The sequence below is a fragment of the Balaenoptera ricei genome, chromosome 7 (genome assembly GCF_028023285.1).
Source record: "Balaenoptera ricei isolate mBalRic1 chromosome 7, mBalRic1.hap2, whole genome shotgun sequence".
NCBI classification, from domain to species: domain Eukaryota; kingdom Metazoa; phylum Chordata; class Mammalia; order Artiodactyla; family Balaenopteridae; genus Balaenoptera; species Balaenoptera ricei.
The window spans coordinates 50,335,011-50,357,263 of NC_082645.1; the positions used below are offsets into that span (position 1 = coordinate 50,335,011).

A 22,253-nucleotide genomic window follows, 5' to 3' on the forward strand; every position below is an offset into this window, starting at 1 on the left:
GTCTGTTACTCCTCTCAGCCTCCCACCTACTGTTTTGCACATCTGTGTAGTTGCTATTCAAAGTAACTGAATTTTTTTAGGAAATGATTAGCTTGTGAAGATAATGCCATCATGGAAATGTAGGCTTCTCTTTTTAAGCCTTTCAGCATTTCAGTCCTATACCTGTTTTCCTACATGTGTAACTCAAAAACCAAACCTTAGCAACTAGATTACATAGCTTTAGCCCAAGAGTAAATTTATTTCGCTCCGGTGTACACTACCCATGGCACACCTGTTCCCTGTGGAAGATATTAAGCATTTCATGCACACCTACACATATTCTTGGGGCAGGAACCACAGCTGTTTTGTAATTTAACTGTAGCTGTAATCCCAAGTGTGAAATAGAACTAAAACAGTCAGTTATGAGACATTAAAATAAGGACTGAGGCAGATGATCCTTTTGTGGAAGGGCCTCAAAAGTGTAAAATAAAGAACAAGGTAGTTATTCAATAATTTCCAAAAGGAGTGAGCACTGTTGTACTATTTTCTGAAGATGAATAATGTTTTCAAGATTTCTTCCATAGAATGAAACAGCCTGTCCCCACAGGAGAATATCTCTTCACTGCACTTCTGTTCCCACTTTTATATCGCACCTATAGAGAGATCATTATTAGTTTCTGGAATCTTAAATGCACTCATTAATCTGACCTTCTAGCCAGTGAAAGTAAGTTCTTTGTTATCTGAAGGAAAACGACCCAAATACCAATATGTCATTATCTTAAACACTCTGGAGTTGACTAATTTTTATTATTTACTAATTGTCTTCTGATGGTTTCTGTATTAGTATGGTTGCTTTCAGCTTCAAGTAACAGACGACCCAACTCGAAATGGCTTAAAGAATAAAAGGATTTCTTTTCTCTCATCACAAGGAGTCCCAAATAAGGGAGGCTCTAGGACTGATTAACTCAGAAGTTAAGTCACATTATAGAAGACCCAGGTTCTTTCCATGTTTTCACTCTTTCATCTGAATTTCCAGACTGAAAAAAAGTACAGTGTGTTAGTCAGGGCTCTCCAAGAAACAGACCAGAAGGCTAGCTAGCTAGCTAGAGAGATTTCAAATAATTGGTCTACGTGATTGTGGTGGCTGGTAAGTCTGGAATTTGTAGGATAGTCTGGAAACTCTCAAACAGGAGCTGTTGCTGCAGGCTTAATGCAGAATGTCTTCTTCCGGGAAACAGTTTTGCTCGTAAAATCTTTCAATTGATTGGAAGCCCACTCAGATTATCAAGCGTAACTTTCTCTACCTAAAATCAACTGGTTGTAGATGGTAACCACATCTACAAAATACTTTTGCAGCAACGCCTAGATGACTGTTTAACTGAATAACTGGGTACTATAGCCTAGCCAAGTGTACACATAAAATTATCACTTTTTCTCATGCAACTCTTAAGCACAAAGAAACCTTTTTCAGAAGCTCCCCTCGCCCCCCAAACAGACTTCCTCTCAATTTCTTTTGGCCAGTGCTGAGATTAGTACCCTTTATGAAAACAATCCTTTGCAAGGGAAATGAAATCAAAATTGCTTTAAACCAGCGGGGTTTCAGCTGAGCCATGTAGGGCAAGAGTAGATATTAGGACTAAATTTGGGAGGAGGAAGGTGAACACTGCTGTTGGGTAGGCAAAAAGAGTATCTGGATCATAGCAGGAGCTCAGTAAATACTTGAATGAATCAATAAATGCATGATGGGGACTTCCCTGGTGGTGCGGTGGTTAAGAATCCACCTGCCAATGCAGGGGACACAGGTTCGATCCCTGGTCCGGGAAGATCCCACATGCCGCGGAACGACTAAGCCCGTGCGCCACAGCTACTGAGCCTGCGCTCTAGAACCTGCATGCCACAAGTACTGAAACCTGTGCGCCTAGAGGCTGTGCTCCTCAACAAGAGAAGCCACCACAATGGGAAGCCCGAGCACTGTAACAAAGAGTAGCCCCCACTCGCCGCAACTAGAGAAAGCCCGCGCACAGCAAAGAAGACACAATGCAGCCAATAAATAAATAAATAAATAAATAAATAAATAAATAAATAAATAAATAAGAAAAAAAAGAATGGTAATGCCAGCTGAGGATAATGAGTTCTAGTGACTTTTCTCCAAATATACATACCCCATTCAAGAAACAGCTTTAGCAGGTAAATAGTATACATGCTGTGTGCATGATGTGTGACCCTTGTCTGTGTGAAATCACATTCAAATCTTTGCCACACACTGCTAGGGATTATCACTGATAAATACTAAGTGAATACTAACTATGCTCAGGGATGAACTGAAAAAGAAAGGCAGAGAAATACTATTCTAAGTTTATAATCTATTTAATTTAGGATATTAAATGCAAAAGCTTTCATGTTGATGTACTTGAACTCCGAATTCTAGAACACACACTAAGATATTGGTTTTTTGTTTTTGTTTTTATTTATTTATTTATTTCTGGCTGCATTGGGTCTTCGTTGCTGCATGCGGGCTTTCTCTAGTTGCGCAAGCGGGGGCTACTCTTCATTGTGGTGTGCGGACTTACTGCGGTGGCTTCCCTTGTTGCAGAGCACGGGCTCTAGGCGCACGGGCTTCAGTAGTTGTGGCGTGCGGGCTCAGTAGTTGTGGTGCATGGGCTTAGTTGCTCCACGGCATGTGGGATCTTCCTGGACCAGGGGTTGAACCCATGTCCCCTGCATTAGCAGGTGGATTCTTAACCATTGTACCACCAGGGAAGTTCCTAAGATATTGTTTTTTGATAAATAAGACTGCAATTTAGAGAAACCTCCTAGGAAAGCAGAGAACTTCACATGGGGACTATGCATTTCTCCAGGGAGTATCAAGGTATACTCAGGGGGAAAAAAATGATACTTTCTTGTTGCATTTGTTAGAACATAGTAACAAGTGCAACATGTAACATGTTACAACATAGTTTTTTATGTTTAACTATCTAGTCAGGGCTTCTTTTGATCAAGAATCTGGGTTCATATAACTTGATATAGGAACAAAATGGAGATATGTTCAGAATAAATGGGATACTGATTTATTATACACACATAAGCATGCACACACACATACACATATGCACAACCACCACTACACCCAGTATTTACTATTTTCTTACCACTTTAATAATTAGAGACTGTGTTATGTTCTTTTCATACTAAATTTTCATGGAAAATACTCAGCTGGTCCACAAGAAATTATTATTTTCCAGTTGTCTGGCTAAAATGCAACTTTATGTATTAAGAATATTATCAGAAACTTGTGAGGAGCTCCCATGGATAAGAAGTCTGTGACTAATTTCTCCTTCTTAAGCACTTTGAAAACCACTTCCCTTTCATCTTCCTCCTTTCTGTGTGGATCCTGGCCAATGTGTTCCTATGTATTAGTCTTGTAATCCGCAGAGTCCTTAAGATTTAGCTGGTTTCTTTTCATGCAAAATAGGAAGAACAATAGTTTTTTGAAATGCCTTAGAAGGTTCTAGATTTCTGTTTCCGATGTCACTCTTTTCCACTAAAATGTGATATCCTTGGGGACAGGAATTATGTCATTTTCACCTTTATCCCTAGGTGCTCAATAAATGTTGGCTGGTTGAGGTAATGAAATATCCGTGCCACATTAATTAAGGTTCTCCCTCAAGTATTTTAAAAGCATCTCCTTCTACCATCCTATTTTCTGATTGTTCACTTGAACTCTTGCTCTAGAACTACTTTTGTATTGTCCTTCATGCTTCTTCTTCCCAGTGGAGCTGTGTTGCATCGGAAACTCTTGACAAGAGTTTTGGACCTTGCTTTTGGTCACCATGTCTTACTTTTAGCTAAGATTGGTTCAGGTATGGACAAGATGCTAGATGAGGCTTGTACAAGATAAGAGGTTGTTAACAAGTATATATTGATAATTACATTTGATAAATATTGATAATGAATGACTATGTATTGCCTGTTATAATAAGGTGGTTATCTGGAGGTGTGAATAAGAATTTGAATATTTAACCAAGAAGACTAAGATGCTCCCGGGAAAACTGCAAAAAGATATTTACTTCATGTAGACCCACTGAGGGTGGGAAAAGCAATGGTAATTGAATCAGTTTTATTAATGAAAAAGATAAAAATTAGGCCCATGTACACTATTTCCATTACACCAAAACAAAGTAGGCAGGAACAGTGACAGGTATGTATTTTAAAAGTTGTGTGGTTTGAACAAAAAAAACCTCTCCCTTTTGATTAGTTGAAAGGCTTTCTGGAAGTGATTGAAATATGACATGGCATTTTAGTAAGATTTGAGAGAATGCCTGATGATCTGGAAGTAAAACCAGGGCTGAGAAAGACAATCCAGGACCAGAGCAGATACGTGAGAAGGCTAAGACAGGGCAGTGAGATCACAGATAAGAAAGGAGTGAGAAAAACTCAAGGAGCGAATATTTAAAGTAGGACTGCAAGCAGCCCAGGTTCAACATCTGGGTACCTAAGGGAGGAAAACAGACTCATTAATGCTGCGATCTTGAATTTACTTCTCAAAAATTTGAGTACATAGAGGGGATTTAATATTTTTATTGAAGTATAGTTGACTTACAATATTATATTACCCTCAGGTGTACAACATGGTTATCCGATATTTCTATAGATTACACACCAAAGTTCTTATAATATTATTGACTGTATTCCCTCTGTTGTACATTACATCCTCGTGACTTATTTATCTTATAACTGGTAGTTTTTACCTGTTAATCCCCTTTACCTATTTTCTCCATTCCCCAACGCCCCTCCCCCATGGCAAACACTAGTTTGTTCTCTATATTGATGGGCCTGTTTCTGTTTTGTTATATTCATTCATTTATTTTACTTTTTAGAGTCCACATGTAAGTGATAACATACAGTATTTGTCTTTCTCTGTCTGACTTATTTCACTAAGCATAGTGCCCTCCAAGGTCCATTCATGTTGCAAATGGTAAAATTTCATCCTTTTTTTTTTCCTTTGGCTGAGTAGTATTCCATTACACACACACACACACGTGTGTGTGTGTGTATGTATATATGTGACATCTTCTTTATCTATTTATCATGGAAGTTCCTCAAAAAACTAAGAAATAGAACTACTATGTGATCCAGCAATTCCACTCCTGGGTGTATATCTGAGGAAAAATGAAAACACTGATTCAAAATTATGCATGCACTCCAATGTTAATAGCAGCATTATTTACAATAGCCAAGATATAGAAGCAACGCAAGTGCCCATCAACAGATGAATGGATAAAGAAGATGTAATATATAAGTGGTGTTGGGAAAACAGGACAGCTACATGTAAAGGAATGAAACTAGACCATTTTCTCACACCATATACAAAAATAAACTCAAAATGGATTAAAGACTTAAATATAACACCTGAACCCATAAAACTCCTTGAAGAAAAAAATGGGATTTAATATTCTAAATTTAACTTCCTATTAGAGACCAAAAGGAATAGAGTGTTAAAATGGACTTGTTATGTCCTCCTTGTGGGTGCGCCTCTAAAAGTGCAGAAGACAAGATGGAGGCTCTTAAAAGGTACTGTCGCTACAAGAACTTATTTCTGAGACTTTTGAAAACTATTGAGATCTCCTTGTCGCTCTCCAAATCTGAAGTGAGAAACTTTCCAAAAATGCAAGGCTAAAGGGACAGGGAGTATCTTTTAATCTACTAGCCACCAAGGAAACAGTAAACACTTTTCTAGTAGTGTATTGTCTTTGCAGAGAAGTTTAAACTATTTGGTTTCCCTAAAAATTGAGAGTAGCGGTTTGCAGTTGGGTAATGCTAAGTGGGCCCTGATGTGGGGAGGAGAGAACATACAACCTGGCATATCGTTGTGCCACCCACCCAGGAGATGAGTGAGGGAAGTAGAAACTCACCTGCCTTTCTTGCTTTGAGTTTTGACTTCTAGATTACAATCGCAGAATGCAGACAGCCCTTGGCAAATTGTTGTTTGAGCTCGCTGAAATTAGATACGTACATACAGAACTCGTACCAGAGTATACCTTGACATCTATATAGTTAGTCTGGCTTTTTCTAGATTCCACAGGATTTGGAGTTCTTGTCTCTACCTTCAGATTTCCATCTGCAGTGTGGAATTATCAGTCCCCAAAGATATGGCTAAGATAATTTTGCCCCTTAAAAGAAAGGCCAAATGTGTCCCTCTAGCCATTATGTAATATTCTTCTATTGGGGGTACTTGAGATAATATGTGTGAGCATGCTTTATAAACTGTAAAGTGCTATCTAAATAAAAGTTTTGTGGCTATTGCATGGTGAAACTAAGCTTTGCAATGAAAGAATTGGAATTGAACTGCAATTCTCAGGCTGGAGCCCACTGTCAATTAGGTTTATAGTTTCATCAATTTGCTATTTAATTGTTTTAAGTTATCCAAGTGCCAGGCAATGTTCTCGTATTCTTTCTTCCGTAAAGCAGCAGAACAAATACTTAAGTTTAACGTAAAAGTTGACATAGACGGAGGCAAAATTTTTGTTTTTAGGACATTAAAAGACAGATATTTGGAGAAATGCTTTTAAAACATTTTGGACTCTGGCTAAGTCCATCCATGGCTTTCACCAGCTGCCCCCCTAATTTGTCTCTCGCAGCTTCTTCCCATCTTCAAGAGCCTGTTATTGACGCTCTCCTCATTGATGTCAGTTGGTGCAGCAGCTCCATGTGTGGTCAGGGTTGTTGGAAGTCTAGAGGGGTGCATGTCACTTTATTTTTCCACTCCTTGTGACTTAAAAACATAAGAAATACCATAATAAGGTTAACAAAATTATGGTATGTTTTTTAAAATTATGTCTCTGTTTATTCATACTTAGATGTAGGTTATTTTTACAATCTTTATTTTTGTGTACAGATGTGCTTAACAATTACTGAATTTCTAGGCCAGCTTCAGGTATCTAAAGAGCCTTTATAAGTAGTTTATATTGTCTAGACCCAAGGTACGCTGCAAGCCCAGTCTGGAGCAAAATTGGAAATAACATCTTTCTAAAGACAGGTTTAGTCATCCTAATCCAGTAATTTGTTTCCTTTCTCAGGTAGCAGGGCTGAGTTATACCTGGTTAGGCCACCATTCACAAGGGATAGCCAAGAAAACAGGGTACAGGCCACCAAAAACAAGACCAACCAATCCACCATGTGTTATGGTACAGGTTTCGCTATGCAAATCACAAAACCTTTGTAAGATACATGTGCCATCAAAAATGGGATCACTGCCATTGGTAAACCAGCAGCTATATGAGACTGTGTCACGGGTAAGATGCATCAAAAAAGACCATTTGCTATTAGGCCACAGAGAGCAGCATTAAGTCCAATATATGTTGATCCATTTTCAAGCAGATTCCTTTCTGCTTCCGGAAGTTGGTTAATTTTCCTGGTTATGATATCAAGTTCTCCTTGACAGTATCGTCTGGTTCATGATTTTCCGTCTTGAGCCTTACTCTTTCCACCCAGCACTCGCTGCTTCCTCTAGTCTTCTTCAGCCATGCGAGGGCTCACGCCAACCTTTGCTCAACTCATCCAGGTGCAGCCCTCCTTCAGTGTATTTTTAGGGTTCAGACTTAACAAATGAATGCCCTTAACACAAAGGAATAGATATTTTAAAAACTTAAGTTGATGCACAAGTTTGATACACTGCACTGGGCATCAAGGTGATTAAGACATAATACTCTCCTTCAAGGAATTCTCAGTCCAGCAAACTGTGAAATAGTATGTAATAAATAATTGCACATAATTGTCGATAAGGTCATACAACCAGAAAGTACTTAACACGTAGTCTTTTTTCATAGAGAATGTCAAAACTTCAAACAGAAGTTCTTTCCTGTGTGGAAGCCTAGACCAAGCGACTCTCCCGACCACTTCATGGGCCCTGAGCGCACTGGGCCGGCTGTTCACCTCCCCAGAGACCCACCCTCTGGTTCTTTGAGGTTGCTGGCATATATGCAGTCGCACCCTTGTTCATTGTGATTTTCAAGGTGACAGTGTGAGTTGCCATTTCACAACCGGGAAAGCCCCATTGTCTCCTGGCCCAACAGTGGTGCTGAAGCTTTTTTCAAATTGGTTCTCTCACTTTGAAAGCTCTTTTCATGTTTCAAAACACCGGAGAGAGCAAACTGATGCTGAATTATGTAATCTGTAGAGCAATCAATTGGACTAGGAAAAAAAAAAAAAAAAAAAGTTGGTCTGGTTATTTTGTTCCAGTCTGCACAGATAACACTCAATATCTTAATGGAGCTAAAACACATTACTGTCTAGGAGAGAGAGAGAGAGAGACTACAGTAACAAGTAGTCAATTTTCCCTCCTGAAAAACTTCATTTTGAGAAGACATACATTCTACACAAATCCTAGTTCCTGCTTGCACACTGTAATGCTTCAGTATACTTGGGATTCTTTGACCTCATGAGATACCTCCCCAATCCATGCCCTATATATTTCCTGTCTCACCATCAACTCAGAGCATTTGGAAGAGACTGAGAGATTCAGTTCTGAAAAACAAGCCTCATCATAATGGAAAATCCAATTAACTTTAGATATAGGAGCCGCATACCCGCAGCAGTGCTGTAATTTTGCCTTCTATGAAAATGGCTTAGCTGTTCATTAGGTAGCATGTCAAAAATTAAACAACGTCAATTATTTTCCTTGTCTCGAGATCTAGCATTATCTGGGGAATTAGAAGACCGACCACTGATATACATTTCAACTAGATGTAATTCCTGAAATCTTTGTTTTTTTTTACTGTTTTATCTTGCATGTTCTGGGATGAGGGAAAATAATTATCTCTGGGGAACCCAGACTGAACTCCTGTTCAGTGGTTTGTAGATTGTGAAATGGCGATGCGGAGAATGTTGATGTCGTTTTTAGCTTTCCTAAGTGAAAAGTGATATGAAATAGTGATATTATCATGCTTACTGTCTCAGCGGCTTTGTGAGAGAAGTGAGAAAGTGAGTGTTATCCCTGCTTACAGGAAGATAAACTGGGAGGCTGCAGGACTGGCTGAAATGTTCATACGTGATGGTTGACGGAGCTGAAACAAAAGCCAGGTCTCGACACCAAGCTCAGTGTCCAGCCTCCAGACTATGCCTTCTCACACTGGCAAAGCTGACACACCCTGGGTTTCTAATGCAAGCCTGATTTTTATTACTTTTTACAGATCCGCTTAGTTGCATTGAAAAATGAATCTATGCTTTTCCACAAAATGGCGAAGGATAGAAAGATGGTTAAGTCCTAATCCCCGTCCTCTAGAGGGTTAAAACAGTACCACAAATACAAAGCAGAGAAATCATAACCAGCATATTAGCAATATAAGAAAATCATATTAACGTCTTTCTGAAAGTAGGTAAAATATAAATTATAGGTGTGTAAACACATACCTACAAGTACAAGAGTGATACGGAAGTGTAAGGAGGTCTCTTTTGGTTGCGAGTAAAGCAAAATCAGGGAAAGCAAATGAGGAAAGAGGGGAGGACGATTGGGCTGCACTTCCCTTCCCTGTGGTTTCTTTTTCTTTAGCCAGCCTGCCCTTCCTCAGGCAGAGTTTCTCCAACTTAATGCTGCATGTAAGACCTACCGAGGGAAATTTTTTAAAAATGCAGATTCATGTGTTCACAAACATCCAGATGCCATGGGCCCGCAGTGAGATCTTGAAATCTGCATTTTTAGCAAGGCTCCAGTGGCTGAGAGTCAGTCAAGCTTTGGACTTTGAATTGGGAAACAGTGCTTTGAGATCATGCCAGTCATCAGTTTTAAGGAAAGGAGAGTGCCATCTTGGAAGATGTGGATGATATAGGAGTCCACAAAGGGTGGTCTTTGCAATCTCCATCTGACATCACGGGAGAGTAGGACTGAAAGAGGAAAGGAAAAGGCACCTCTCAGTAATTAACGAATACAGTCTTCTCCCAGCCCAGGGGTACTTGGGCACAGCCCTGTGTGCCTGCCTCAGAGAAATCTGACTCTTGACAGTGTCTCCACTTTCCCTGTCCAGCTCCTACATTTCCTCTGACCCTCCTATTATGCTTCATCTGGGGCACGGCTGCTCTCATTTTCCATTTATGAATAATTTGGGGCTATATTTAGGCATCTCCAGTCATTAGGTACCCACATTTCTGTATACAGCCTATAAGGTTTTATTTTATTTTTTTTAGAATTCTAGAAATTCATGAGAAAGAAAGCTCTTAATATTAGGTCACTTAGTCAATTACCTCCCTTCCTGCCTAATGCGAGATTATTCCCAATAGTCTTGTTTCTGGTGCTCTGTTGCCTATTTTTAAATGTACTAACTGATGGTGATTCTGCCACTCCCCTCAGGAGACCGTTATCCTGGCCCACCATTCTCAGTGTCAGGGGGCTTTCCCTGGTAATTAGCTCCAACTTGCTATTTCTTCCCCTTCCCATTATCCTGGGTTATCAATTCCCTTGTAACAACATTATTTCTCTCACAGTAGTTCTATATTTTTAGATAGTTTCCACAGTTTCACAAGCCACTGTTAAAAAGAGTTGAGCTACTTAGTATCAGCCCATATCTTAATTAGTCACACTGTTGGAGGATGAAGATGGACCTAATGCAAACGGTCATTGGGTCCTGCTGTGTCCCGCCACGGGCTGCGTTATCTTGTGCCTGCATCTCCGTGCTTGTCTGCATTGATTTTATCAGTCTGAGGTCATCCTCCTCTACAGAGCAGCGTCTCTTTAAGCGTAATGTGTCTAGGTCACATGAAGGTGTATAAAAAAGGGCCACCTCATTATCTGAAAAATGGGAACGAGACTGCCTACTTGGGTACATTTCTATGAATGTTAAATGATACCAGGTACACAAATAATTTAGCAAAAATTCTAGCACGCAGTAAACATAATACAATCCTGAGGCATATCTAAATGGTACTAACATGAATATACCTCATTCTGTTTTCAGCTTTACCTCATTCTGTTTTCAGCTTTGTTAATTGCTGGTTATATGACCTCATCAACACTTATGTGCAATGATTAATTATATAATCCTTCACAGTTGCTGGACCGAGTATTCCTTGAGGAGAGGAATTGTGTCTTATTCATCTTTATGCCCAGGGCATCAAACTTAAATGTATCAGCCTAAGTTGTTTTGCCTTTCTGAGACTCAGTGTTCACTTCTGTGAAATGAGCACATATGATCTACCTTTGGGTCAGACATATTTTATGCCCTAGCTTATATCTTCTTAGCCACTGCTGCAGCTACCACACGTGCAGAGGAAGAGACCAACGACACCTCACCTCACCTGCACCCCGAGGAATCCTGCCATCACCCAAGAGACATCTGCAAAAGCCTGGGTCCAATCATCCAAGCAGTGGCTCTCACCTGGAAGATTTGGTGATCACAGCTGTGGGAGGGAGGTGCCATTGGCATCTACTAGAAAGAGGCCAGGGACACTGTGAACAACCTGCGATGTCCCCAGCAAGAAAGAATTGCCCAGCCCGTATGCCAATAGTGCTGCTGTTGAGAAACCCTGACCAAGAGACCCTACAAAACCTCATCCGAGGAAGATGCCTCATAAGATATGCTCCTTCCTCTCGTGTTCAGACCCTGTCCTGTTCACCGCTCTAGACTGGACCCATCAGAAGGTTATTTCTCTGCTCTATAAGTGCATACATGAATACAGCAGATTTATACTAATAAAGTGTGTATATAATAGCAGAACATTGGTTCCTGTCCTGTGGTGTCAGAGCTGTAATGCTAGGAATGTTTAGGTCACAGCACCACCACAGGGGGATACATGCTCCTTGCTCTGGGAAGAAACAGCACAGCTAAAGAATTGCAATACAGAAACTAAGGGAACAAGTGTAGGGGTAGATCTTGAGTGTACTCACATATGAGGTTAGAGTGTAAGGCTGGAGAGGGGAGAATTTATTGACATTGGAACACTCTCCCATGATATAGGGTTCGATGTCTTAGCAAGGACAAAAAAAAAAATTGGTCCTAATACACTGCTGGGATCATTCTTTGAAGCTTGGAGCTGACCAAAGTAAATCAGGTATAAAACTGCTTTGGCAGAGTATTGGGAAAAGGATCAAAAGGTTCCGAGAGAGAGGTGGGAATGTTGTAATGGATTTATGTTAGATCAAAGAAACCTCCACCTGACTATGAGCTCTGAGGAGGCCCAAAGGACACTCTTCCACTCAGTCAATAAAGAATGCATGATGAAGGCAAGCACAACATGGTGGAGAAGCTTGGCTGTGGCGGCTGACTGATGGTGAGAGATACTATATTGGAACTGGTTTCCCTGGTATTACTGGAATTGATAGGATTCTGAAATAGCAGAGGCAATTTAGTCTCTACGGAAATAGGGTGGACATCATTATTGAAATGGGCAGCAAGGCCAGAGTGACAATCAGAGTGTCTTAACCCATAGGGATCTGTGGGAATTGTTAATAGATCATGGAAGCAAGATGGATGGGCAGCCAACTAGAGTTCTGTGTCGTCTGTATAACCAGAAATTGAAATTCAGCAAGCAAAAAACCGGTGTCAGCCACCGGGATGGGGAAAATCACACACTCACCCATTTTCTAGATCTAAATCAATTCTCAGACCCTGAGCTCAGTCTCAGAACCAGAGCTCACTGACTAATGAAGAGGCTAGGTCCCCTCAAGGAAGAATCCTGAAATACCACTGTAATTATATGTAGTAAATATTCCCTGATTCCCAAAGGAATCTGAAATTAGTTACCAGAATAAGTATGTACCGGGGAAAGGAGAATACCCAGACCATTCAAGGGGCTGTTAGGCACAGGGTCTGAGTTGACTCTGATAGCAAGAAATCTAAAATGCCACTGGACCCTTCATTAGAGAAGGCTCAGGTAAGCCGGACAATGAGTGGACTCCTGGCCCACATCCATCCCAGAGTGGTCCAATGGGTCCACAGGCCATCTGTGCAGTTATTGCCCATTCCCGTAGTGCAATCAAGATTTGTTCTTTGGCCAAAGGAATAAGGGCAACAGTGTTTGGAAGGGACAAGAGGAAGTCCCTAAATCTGCAGTATTATGTCCCAGACGGAATTTCAGAAATTAGCACCACTATCAAAGATTTGAAGGATGCAAGGATACCCCCTTCAGTTTACCTATTTGGCCACTGCAAAAACTACAGAGATCATGGTGAATGACAATGGACCAAAATAAACATAAACAAGTGGTCGTCACAATCACAACTGCTATACCAGATGTAGTATTTTCCTAGAACAGATTATCACAGCTTCTGGCACTTTTGAGCAGACAAATGTATTTTTTCTCAATCCCCATAAATAATAAGGATCAAAAGCAGTTTTCTGTTACGTAGAAAAGTCCGTAGTATTCATTGTCTGTCTTACCCCAGGACCAGGTTAAATCTGTTCTCTGTCACAATATAGTCCACAGAGACCTTGATCGTCTTGATATTGCACAGAACCAGCATGATTGCTGGTTGACAACGCTGATGGTGCCATGTAATCGGACCTGGTGAGCAGGAGGCAGCAAGTATTTGGATTGTCCTGGTAAGACACATATATGCTAGAGGGTAGACGATAAAACCCTCAAAGTTTCAAGGACCCACCACATGGGTGATGTTTTTAAAGATCCAATGAACTGGAACATGTGGGAAAGTCTTTAATATAAATGACAAATTGTTGACCTACACGTCCTATCACTAATAAAGAGGCACTGCACGTGGCAGGCTTATTTGAAGACTGGTGTCAACACACACCATACATAGTCAGACACTGTGAACCATTTATTGGTGTCCTGGAAGGCTGCCATATACCGAGGTGTGGTATATGCTGCCCAGAACAGGAAGGGACCCTACAGCAGGTCCAGACTGCAGTCCAAGCTGCCCTGATGCTCAGGCAGTATGACCTAGAAGATGGATAGTGCATTAGGATGCTGTATATAGTCTCTGCCAAACCTCAATATGACCTTGCTGGAAAAAACAGTGAAAATATTATCTACTTGTACACAGATATGACATCTAGGTAAATGAATTTGTTTGCCATGTTCAAAAATAAAATGATCTGCTTTAGTTGAAGCCATTAGTGCTCATGAATAACTGAATTTATACTTAATTCTTCACAAATATACTTAAATTACATATACATTGTATCATGTTAAGGAACCAGAGTTAGCCCAGATATCTCAGCACTGGTAGCAAAATCAAGGCTGTAACTGTAGTTAGGGGTTGAGAACTGGTACCAAATGGCTAAATCCAATTATGTTTTCTGCTATTTGATCGGGCCAGCACAGCGTTTAAATTAAACATCAAAAACCAAAGCCAGTGAATGCCTTTAGTAGGAGCATGCACTCTCTGGTCTGCCATGGGCACCTCCATTTCCTCTGTCTTACATCCACCCAGCCTACTTTTATCTGCATAGTCCTGAAGACTACTGAGTTTGAGATTCCTTTTCTACACAGGAAGTATTCTTCCTGATATTTATCTCATTCCTTGCAGTTTCTGCCACATCGTAACACTAAGTAAATATTTGTTGAACGAATGACTGGCTGCATCAATGCGTATATGCATTTTGTGTAGAGGAGGGAAAAGCACCTTGGACAAAGGGTCAGGTTCTGGTCCAGGTTGTTTTGTTTCCTATACCCTCCTTTGAGTCTCTGAGTCTTACGTCTCTTTTTTTTTTTTTAACATCTTTATTGGAGTATAATTGCTTTACAATGGTGTGTTAGTTTCTGCTTTATAACAAAGTGAATCAGTTATACATATACATATGTCCCCATATCTCTTCCTTCTTGCATCTCCCTCCCTCCCACCCTCCCTATCCCACCCCTCTAGGTGGTCACAAAGCACCGAGCTGATCTCCCTGTGCTATGCAGCTGCTTCCCACTAGCTATCTATTTTACGTTTGGTAGTGTATATATGTCCATGCCACTCTCTCACTTTGTCACAGCTTACCCTTCCCCCTCCCCATATCCTCAAGTCCATTCTCTAGTAGGTCTGTGTCTTTATTCTCGTCTTGCCACTAGGTTCTTCATGACTTTTTTTTTTTTTCCTTAGATTCCATATATATGTGTTAGCATACTTACGTCTCTTTTAAAGTGAGGGGATCAGGCTAGATGAACAATAAGGCCATCTTGAGATCTCAATTCTGTTATCCTTGACTTTGTCTTTATGTGTATGCATTCACGTATAACTGTATTGTTCCCCAATCTCAGGGAACGCTATTCTGTATTATGCTAAATGTACAATAAATTTTTCTTTCAAAAAAAAAAAAGCCTCAATATAAGAGTCCTAGCACAGACCCTGGGTTCTGGAGCAAGGTCAAACCTTCGAAGACATAGGACTTCTCACCATTTTGAAAGCAGCTCCTGGCATGCTTTTGAGCCCTAGTAGAGACTAGGACATCAAGAGTGACCAAGCACCTGGAGCTGCCTATGGTGAGTGGGATTATGAGATCCACAAAGTCATAAGGTTATCCAGGAAGAGAAGCAAACCACAGTATGACGTAAATAGTACATTACATGCAGGACTGGATTGAGCAGGTCCAGAGAGCACAAGTAAGTTGCATAAGCATGTGGCCTCGACTTCCTCATGACTTTCCTCTGTTGCACTGATGCCTTCCTTCAGCTACACCCACACTCTCGTGGAGGCTTCCCTGTGACCAACTTACAGAGGAGGAAATATTTGAGCCTGGTTCACAGATGGATGAGCGCAATGCATTTATGATAGCTGAAAATGCACAATACAGCCCCACTCAAAGGTGGCCTTGGAGGTAAGTGGAAAAGGGAAGTTTTCCCAGCAGGTATAACTCTGAGCAACACACTTGGTTATATACCTTGTATGCAGGGAGAAACTGCCTAAAACACAGATATACACAGACTTCTGAGCTGACAGAGGGTTTTGCTGATTGGTTAAGATCCTGAAACGAGCACGGTTAGAGGCTTAGAGACAAGGAAGTTTGAGAAACAGGTTTATGGATGAATCTTCGGCAGAGGGACCAAAGCATATATGGTTATTTGTATCCTGTGTTAATGGCCACTGGGAACATTCTAGAGTGTTCAGAGAGGTTCTGGGAAATCTGGTGAATAGGCTGACTTGTCCAGTGCACATCAGTCAGCTTCTGACCTCAGCCACCCCAGTGCTAGCACAGTAGTCCCGTGAATGAGGCAGCCTCGGGGGCAAGGATGGGCTCTCTCCCACTAAGACAGATGTAACTACTGCCACTACTGAACTCCTAAGATGCCAGCTGCAGGTCTGCAATATGGTGCCTCAATATAGAAACATCCCTCAAGGAGGCCAACTACATGGTGACAAGTGGGTGACATCCTAGAAGGGCAGTAATACATCCTTACACTTGCTTTGATTATGAGTTTGCTTTCCCTATCCAAGGATCCTCAGCTAGCATCATCCGAGGGCTTGAAGAGTGTATGGTTTACAACATAGGATCCTAATGACATTGCCTCAGATCAAGAGACATGTTTTACCGTGAAGGTAAATGAAATGAGTGGGTGGCGAGAGAATCCTCAGACCCTCCAATACCCCACAGCACTCTGAAGAAGCCAGTCTAGTAGAATGATAGAATCACCTATTAAATGCCCAGCTAGGAAGCCAGCTTGGGGACCACATCCAGCAAGGTTGGATGCTGTCCTCCAGGATTCTCTATATGCAGTGAAGTCAACATGTGGTGAAATGTAACTAGAACACAAGGGCCTGAAAAACAGGGTGGAAGTAGGCTTGGCCCCTCGCATTACCACTCCTAGTGACCCACTTTCAGAATATGTGCTTCCTGTCCTACGTCCTTAGGCTCTGCTACGTTAAAAGCCCTGAGTCCTGGCACTAGGGGTGAAGATGGAGGGTAGAACACAGAAAGGCAGAAAGAGTTCCACTGAATTTAAAGCTATGACTACTATGTATTTTGTCATTTGGGGCCTCTCAAACGGATGGACCAACAAGAGAAGAATGGAAAAGAAGTTGCCCACACTGGTAGGGCAACTGACTCTGATTACCATCAAGAAACTTGGTATTTCTGTATGATATCACTGATATGTGGAATCTAAAAAGTACAACAGACTAGTGAACATAACATAAAAGAAGCAGACTCACAGATACAGAGAACAAACTAGTGGTTGCCAGTGGGGAGGGGGAGGGGCCACGTAAGGGTAGGGAAGTGGGAGGTACAAACTACTAGGTGTAAGAGAGGCTCAAGGATGTATTGTGCAACACGAGGAATATAGCCAATATTTTGTAATAACTGTAAATGGAAAGTAACCTTTAAAAATTGTATAAAAATTTTTTTAATCTTTTTTTTTTAATTAGATATTTGCTACACAATGGTGGCATGAAGGAATACAGCTCTAATCTAGGATGTTCACTGGGGCTTCTCTTGATGCTTCCATGCAATTCCAGCAAACAGCCTAACAAATGTAAAGCAACTAAGAGATCCAGATTCTGGAGATAAATGCTCAAACCAGGAAATACAAGGAAGTTAACACCCTCTGGAGCAACCTTTGGCCAAGGGGGGGAAAGGAAGCTGGTGGATAAGTAGTTTCCTTCTCCCATTTCAGGTGGATAAGCCTGAGGCAGAGCCTACACAGTTCTGCAAAAGGCACCCAGGCAAATTGAGCCCTAGTTCTCCAGGTTGGTAACCAACTCAATACTGTACCCTGAGATTAGCTTTCCCTCCCCCATTTCACTCTTCCCAGCACCCTCAGTCTTGTTCCCTGTGATAACTTCCCAAAATCAACTACCCACACTAAGTCATTGTCTCAGGCTCTGCTTTTTGGAAGAACCCCCAAAGTATTATTGTGACAACCTCCAGGAGTATTATTGTGAATATCTAATGAAATAGCCTAGAGCTGGGGTAGAATATTGGGGAAAAAATGTACAAGAACTTAAATATATCCTGGTAATTTTTCTAAAGCCCAAGGATAAAAATAAAATTCTTCAAGCTTCCAGGCAGAAAATAACAATAATAACAACAGGCCACCTGGAAAAGAAAAAGAAATCAGACTGATATTGAAAAATCTCATCTGTAACACTAAAAACTAGAAAATAGTAATGTTTGCAAGCAAGAAGAATGTGACTCTAAGATTCTATAGCTGTGTGACAGCAAGAGACAGACATTTTCAAATATGTAGGGATTTCAGAAAGTCCCACAACAGGAAATCTCTAACCAGAGGAAACTGCAAAAATAACCCAAGGAAATGGAATACATGGTATATAAGAAATAATGGTAAGTATTGAAATCCGTAAAATGGACAGAAATCTAGCTATAATGATGATGTATCATTACCTTTTATAATGGTTAAGAAAATTCTTAAAATAGAAGAAGTCTAATATTAAAAACATAAGTACCTATTTCATGTGCTTACCACAGTGCCAGGGATGTGGTAAGTATTAAAAACCAATTTGTTCTCTTCCTTACCTGTTATCTCCTGTCATCATGAAACACACATACAAGCAAAAGAGTACATATATAACATATGGCATAGATATAGTTTAAAAAATAATAATGATAGAAAAAAAATCTGTGCTTCTTCCGCCTAGCTTAAGCTTTATCTTCCCGCTTTTTCAATATGCTTTATTTTTGTAGCAAAACCTTCTGTTTTTTACAATGGAAAAGTTCTCAACTTCTTACTTTTAAAAAATTTTTTAAGTTTTTAAATTTTAAATTGTAATTTTCCTTACATTTTATTTCCTTCTTTAAGTAACAAGGCTCTAGAACAAATCCCTGCTACCACCATTAGCTGTATAAACTAGACCCAGGGACTAGATCTCCCTGAGCCTCAGTTTCCCCTTTTGTAAAATGGTGACCAAAATCCTCACCTTCCCCACAGAAGCATCCCTGGGAGTGTGGAGGAAGGACATAATGACGGTGGAAGATGTGCTCCATAATGTATAACTACCACTGTTACGGTTTTGCCTAAAGTAGAGAACAAAAGAGCATATACGTAAGAGAAGCACTTAGAATAATACCACCCATCCACAGTGTGTCTGTTCCCCAAAGCTCATGCTATCAATTCTGCAGAAACGCTTGGACAGGACCAGTTTTCTCTGGCTAACTTTTCTTTAGTCTTCTTGATGTGGCATACCCCGTTTCACTCTCTTTACCACTAAAAACTGTGCTCATCAATACACTCTTTTGCTCTTTCTTCCCTTTTAAAAATCCAACACATGAAGAAGGAATCACCATTGAGTTCCATAAATTGCTTGAAGGAAAAGCTAAAATAAACAAATGCATCTGTTGCAAGGTGCCAGCAGTAAATTTTCAAAATAGCTCTGTGCAATGGACAGAATTAACTTTCTTTTTATTCTTCTGGCAGCATGTCTTTGTAGAGCTTGGCAGAGACATTTAACAGAACAGAACAAAACTTTATCTTCTCCTTGTACTGGTCTGACACTGTCAGCCTGAGCATCTTTTGGGATGACCCGGTGCACCCGGAGTGGGCTCTGTGAGCTCGCAGGAGGCAGGAACAACGGCCTGCAGGAGGCTGAGGAGGGCAGCCCTGCAACTTGGAGCCACACCAGCCCTGCTGGGAAGGAAGCCTATCCGTTTATCAAATTGACAGCAAGGAGGCAGCGAAGGGAGCAGCTGAAGCACCCTTCGCCAAGGACAGGCATCATGCAGAAAAATACATCATTGCTGCTAGTGAATGAATGTATTTCTGGTTCAATGGTTGGACCACAGCACTAGCCATCTAAGGTAATGGCCAGTAAAGAATGACCAACAATCACATCCTTCAAACAAAGCTGAAAATAGGTTTATCTAAAGTGAGTTATTGGCTTGGAGTCAGACTTGCTGGCCTCATAGAAAGAATGGAACACCGACTAGCATCTCACATCCATTCCAGAACCTGTTCAGGGCCTCACCCTAAAGAGCACCCACCGTACCGTGGCCTTTTCCTGATCATGACTCAAGGTTACCCAGCTGTAGCTTAGAACTCATCTTTGCCACGTGGTTCAAACTACACTGGCAAGAAGCTATCACGTTCAGACGGATTTCAACTGAGCAAATTCTGCAAGGCAATTCTGGAGACGCTATCACTGCCTCTCAGAAGAGTAGTTTCCAATGTATTTTTAAACAGGATGAGAAAAATTTTCACTATTTCTAGCTCCTATTTCACCATCACTACAAAAAGCCATTTTGCTTGGGAAAGCCAATGTTACTACTAAAATATTGAAGGCAGAATAACGTGTTGTCACTCATCTCCATATTGTATGCTTTCCTAAAATCGAATGCCTCTGTTTATAGCACCATCACTATTGCAATATGACAATGTTACGTATATTTATGTGGTTATTTGCTTGATGTTATCCCCACCATCAAACTGTAAACTCCATGAAGCCAGGCGATGTCTCTTTTTACTCACCTATTACAGTCCCTGGTATGCAGAACGTAACCAAAACATGTCTGTTGAATGAATATTATTTAGCAGGATCATTTGTAATGATTTTTATATTAGTTACCCATGACGTGCTCAGAATTGGATAATACATAAAAGAACCAGCAGTGTAGGCTCCAGTCTTGAGAAGTTTACAGTCTAAGATTGTTCTCAGGAACAGTGTTTTAGGTAACTAACCACTCACGCACCCCACGCCAGCATTCCCGGTCCATTGCTTTCCCGTTGCACTGATCACCTTCTAGCATACTATCCAATTCACTTTTTTGTTTTTTTCACTGTCTCCCCTCACTGGAACGTCAAGTCCAGGAGCAGGAGTTTTTCAACTGTTTTGTCTGTTGCCCCTGTACCCAATAATCATACTAATTGGTCATTTCCTCCTCTTTAGAATACTTGTGTATTTCTAACCTGGCTATCTTTGCTCTCCGAACTTATCTCCTACCTAACTTATGCCATTCCACATGGAGGGCTTCATTGTTCCCCAAACGGGCCAGGCAGCTCCGGCCCTGGGGTCTTTGCACTTGCCTGCCCTTCTCAGTAGGAGGCTTTTTCACCAGCTACCCTCAGGATCACTCCCTTACCTCCTTCAGATCTTTATTCGAAAGTCACCCTGACAGCAGGGTCTCGCCTGATAATCTTAATTAAATTTGAACCCCTTCCCTGCAAGACACGCATACACTCTTGGAACTTGCCAACCTCTTGCCCTGGTTTTTCTCCATGACACCCATCACAGCCTAATATACAATGTTAGTTATTTGTTGTCTGTTGGTCTCCCTCCCTTCCCTCCCACAGACACACAAATTCTAAGCTCCATGAGGGCAGACATTATCCTCTCCCTTACTCACTGATATTTCCCCAAGATCTAGAAAACTCTGTTACACTTGGCACTCAATAAATATTTGTTGAATAGATGAATTATTGTCAAGGCAATTTTTATACGTGAAACACCAGTTTTTAGAATGTTCCACTTTAGTTCAGAGAGCACACACATGATTGTAATAAGATGTTTGAATTTCAAATAAGAAGTTGAATATGAAATAAAAGATATAATAAGAAGCAGGTGGTTTGGAAAGGTCAAGTAATACAAGGTATACATCTTTGCCTTTTGATGAATACACTGCTAGAGTTTAGGTTGTTGATAAATTTTGGCTTGAAAATCTCTAAGCAGTTGTTTGCTATCATATGCTATTTTTGAAGGCAGCAATCAAAACACACACACGCGCACACACACACACACACACACACACAAGATTGCGTCTGGTGCCCAGGGAAAATGAGAGGAAATGACTTTTAAACGGCTAAGGAAAGTATTCATGATTTATTAGTTCAGTGAAAGAGCAGAGCAGGCATCCACTTAACAAAGCGGGCAGAACCAACCTTACCCAGGTAGACATCGATGTGGAGACTCATTGACCAAATACCTACAGTTACAGCTGTGTGATTATGAACGACCCTGAGAATCAGAAACTTCAGAGTAACACTACAAGATCTTCCTCTTCCTTTCCCATCAGCCTGGAGACAGGAAATTTGCAAGGAATAATTTTCTCCATGTGAAACTCAGTCCAAAGTATACATTCTCCCTCCACCCAGGGACTCGAGAGTAGGATTTGGAAGCGAGGTAGAAGCGATTGTTTGTTCTCTCGAATAGAATCACATCACGTCAGAGCACATACTTTCATAATTATGCCCTCCGATCGCAGCGTTTTATGAAGGAAAAACCTGAACCAAGCCAAAAGCTCCTCAGCTAACTTGGAGGGAATACCCCAACCAGCCTCAAGATCCCTGAAGCCCATACCAGTGCCCCCTCTGCATGCAGGAGTGTCATTGCTGGTGTTCCAGTTAGATCTCCAGAGAAGCACTCATTTCAGCCCAAATAATGCATGCATTCAAATCTATAT

General features: G+C 40.9%; 1 long non-coding RNA gene and 1 pseudogene across 2 annotated transcripts in view; both read right to left on the reverse strand.

Moving 5' to 3' along the window:
• Window positions 1-4,421: 4,421 nt before the first annotated feature.
• LOC132368507 (uncharacterized) overlaps window positions 4,422-22,253 on the reverse strand; it is a 155,013-nt gene continuing 137,181 nt past the window's right edge. Inside the window, exons 4-5 of one of the 2 annotated variants that reach the window (XR_009504114.1) lie at window positions 18,782-18,878; window positions 4,422-4,471 (exon numbers count right to left, since the gene is read on the reverse strand). This is a non-coding gene — a long non-coding RNA (uncharacterized LOC132368507). Of the gene's footprint in view, window positions 4,472-8,094; window positions 8,170-18,781; window positions 18,879-22,253 lie in introns of those variants that run through there. The other variant, XR_009504113.1, reaches the window with a different exon arrangement.
• Window positions 6,888-8,011, reverse strand: LOC132368383 (transmembrane protein 126A-like; annotated as a pseudogene).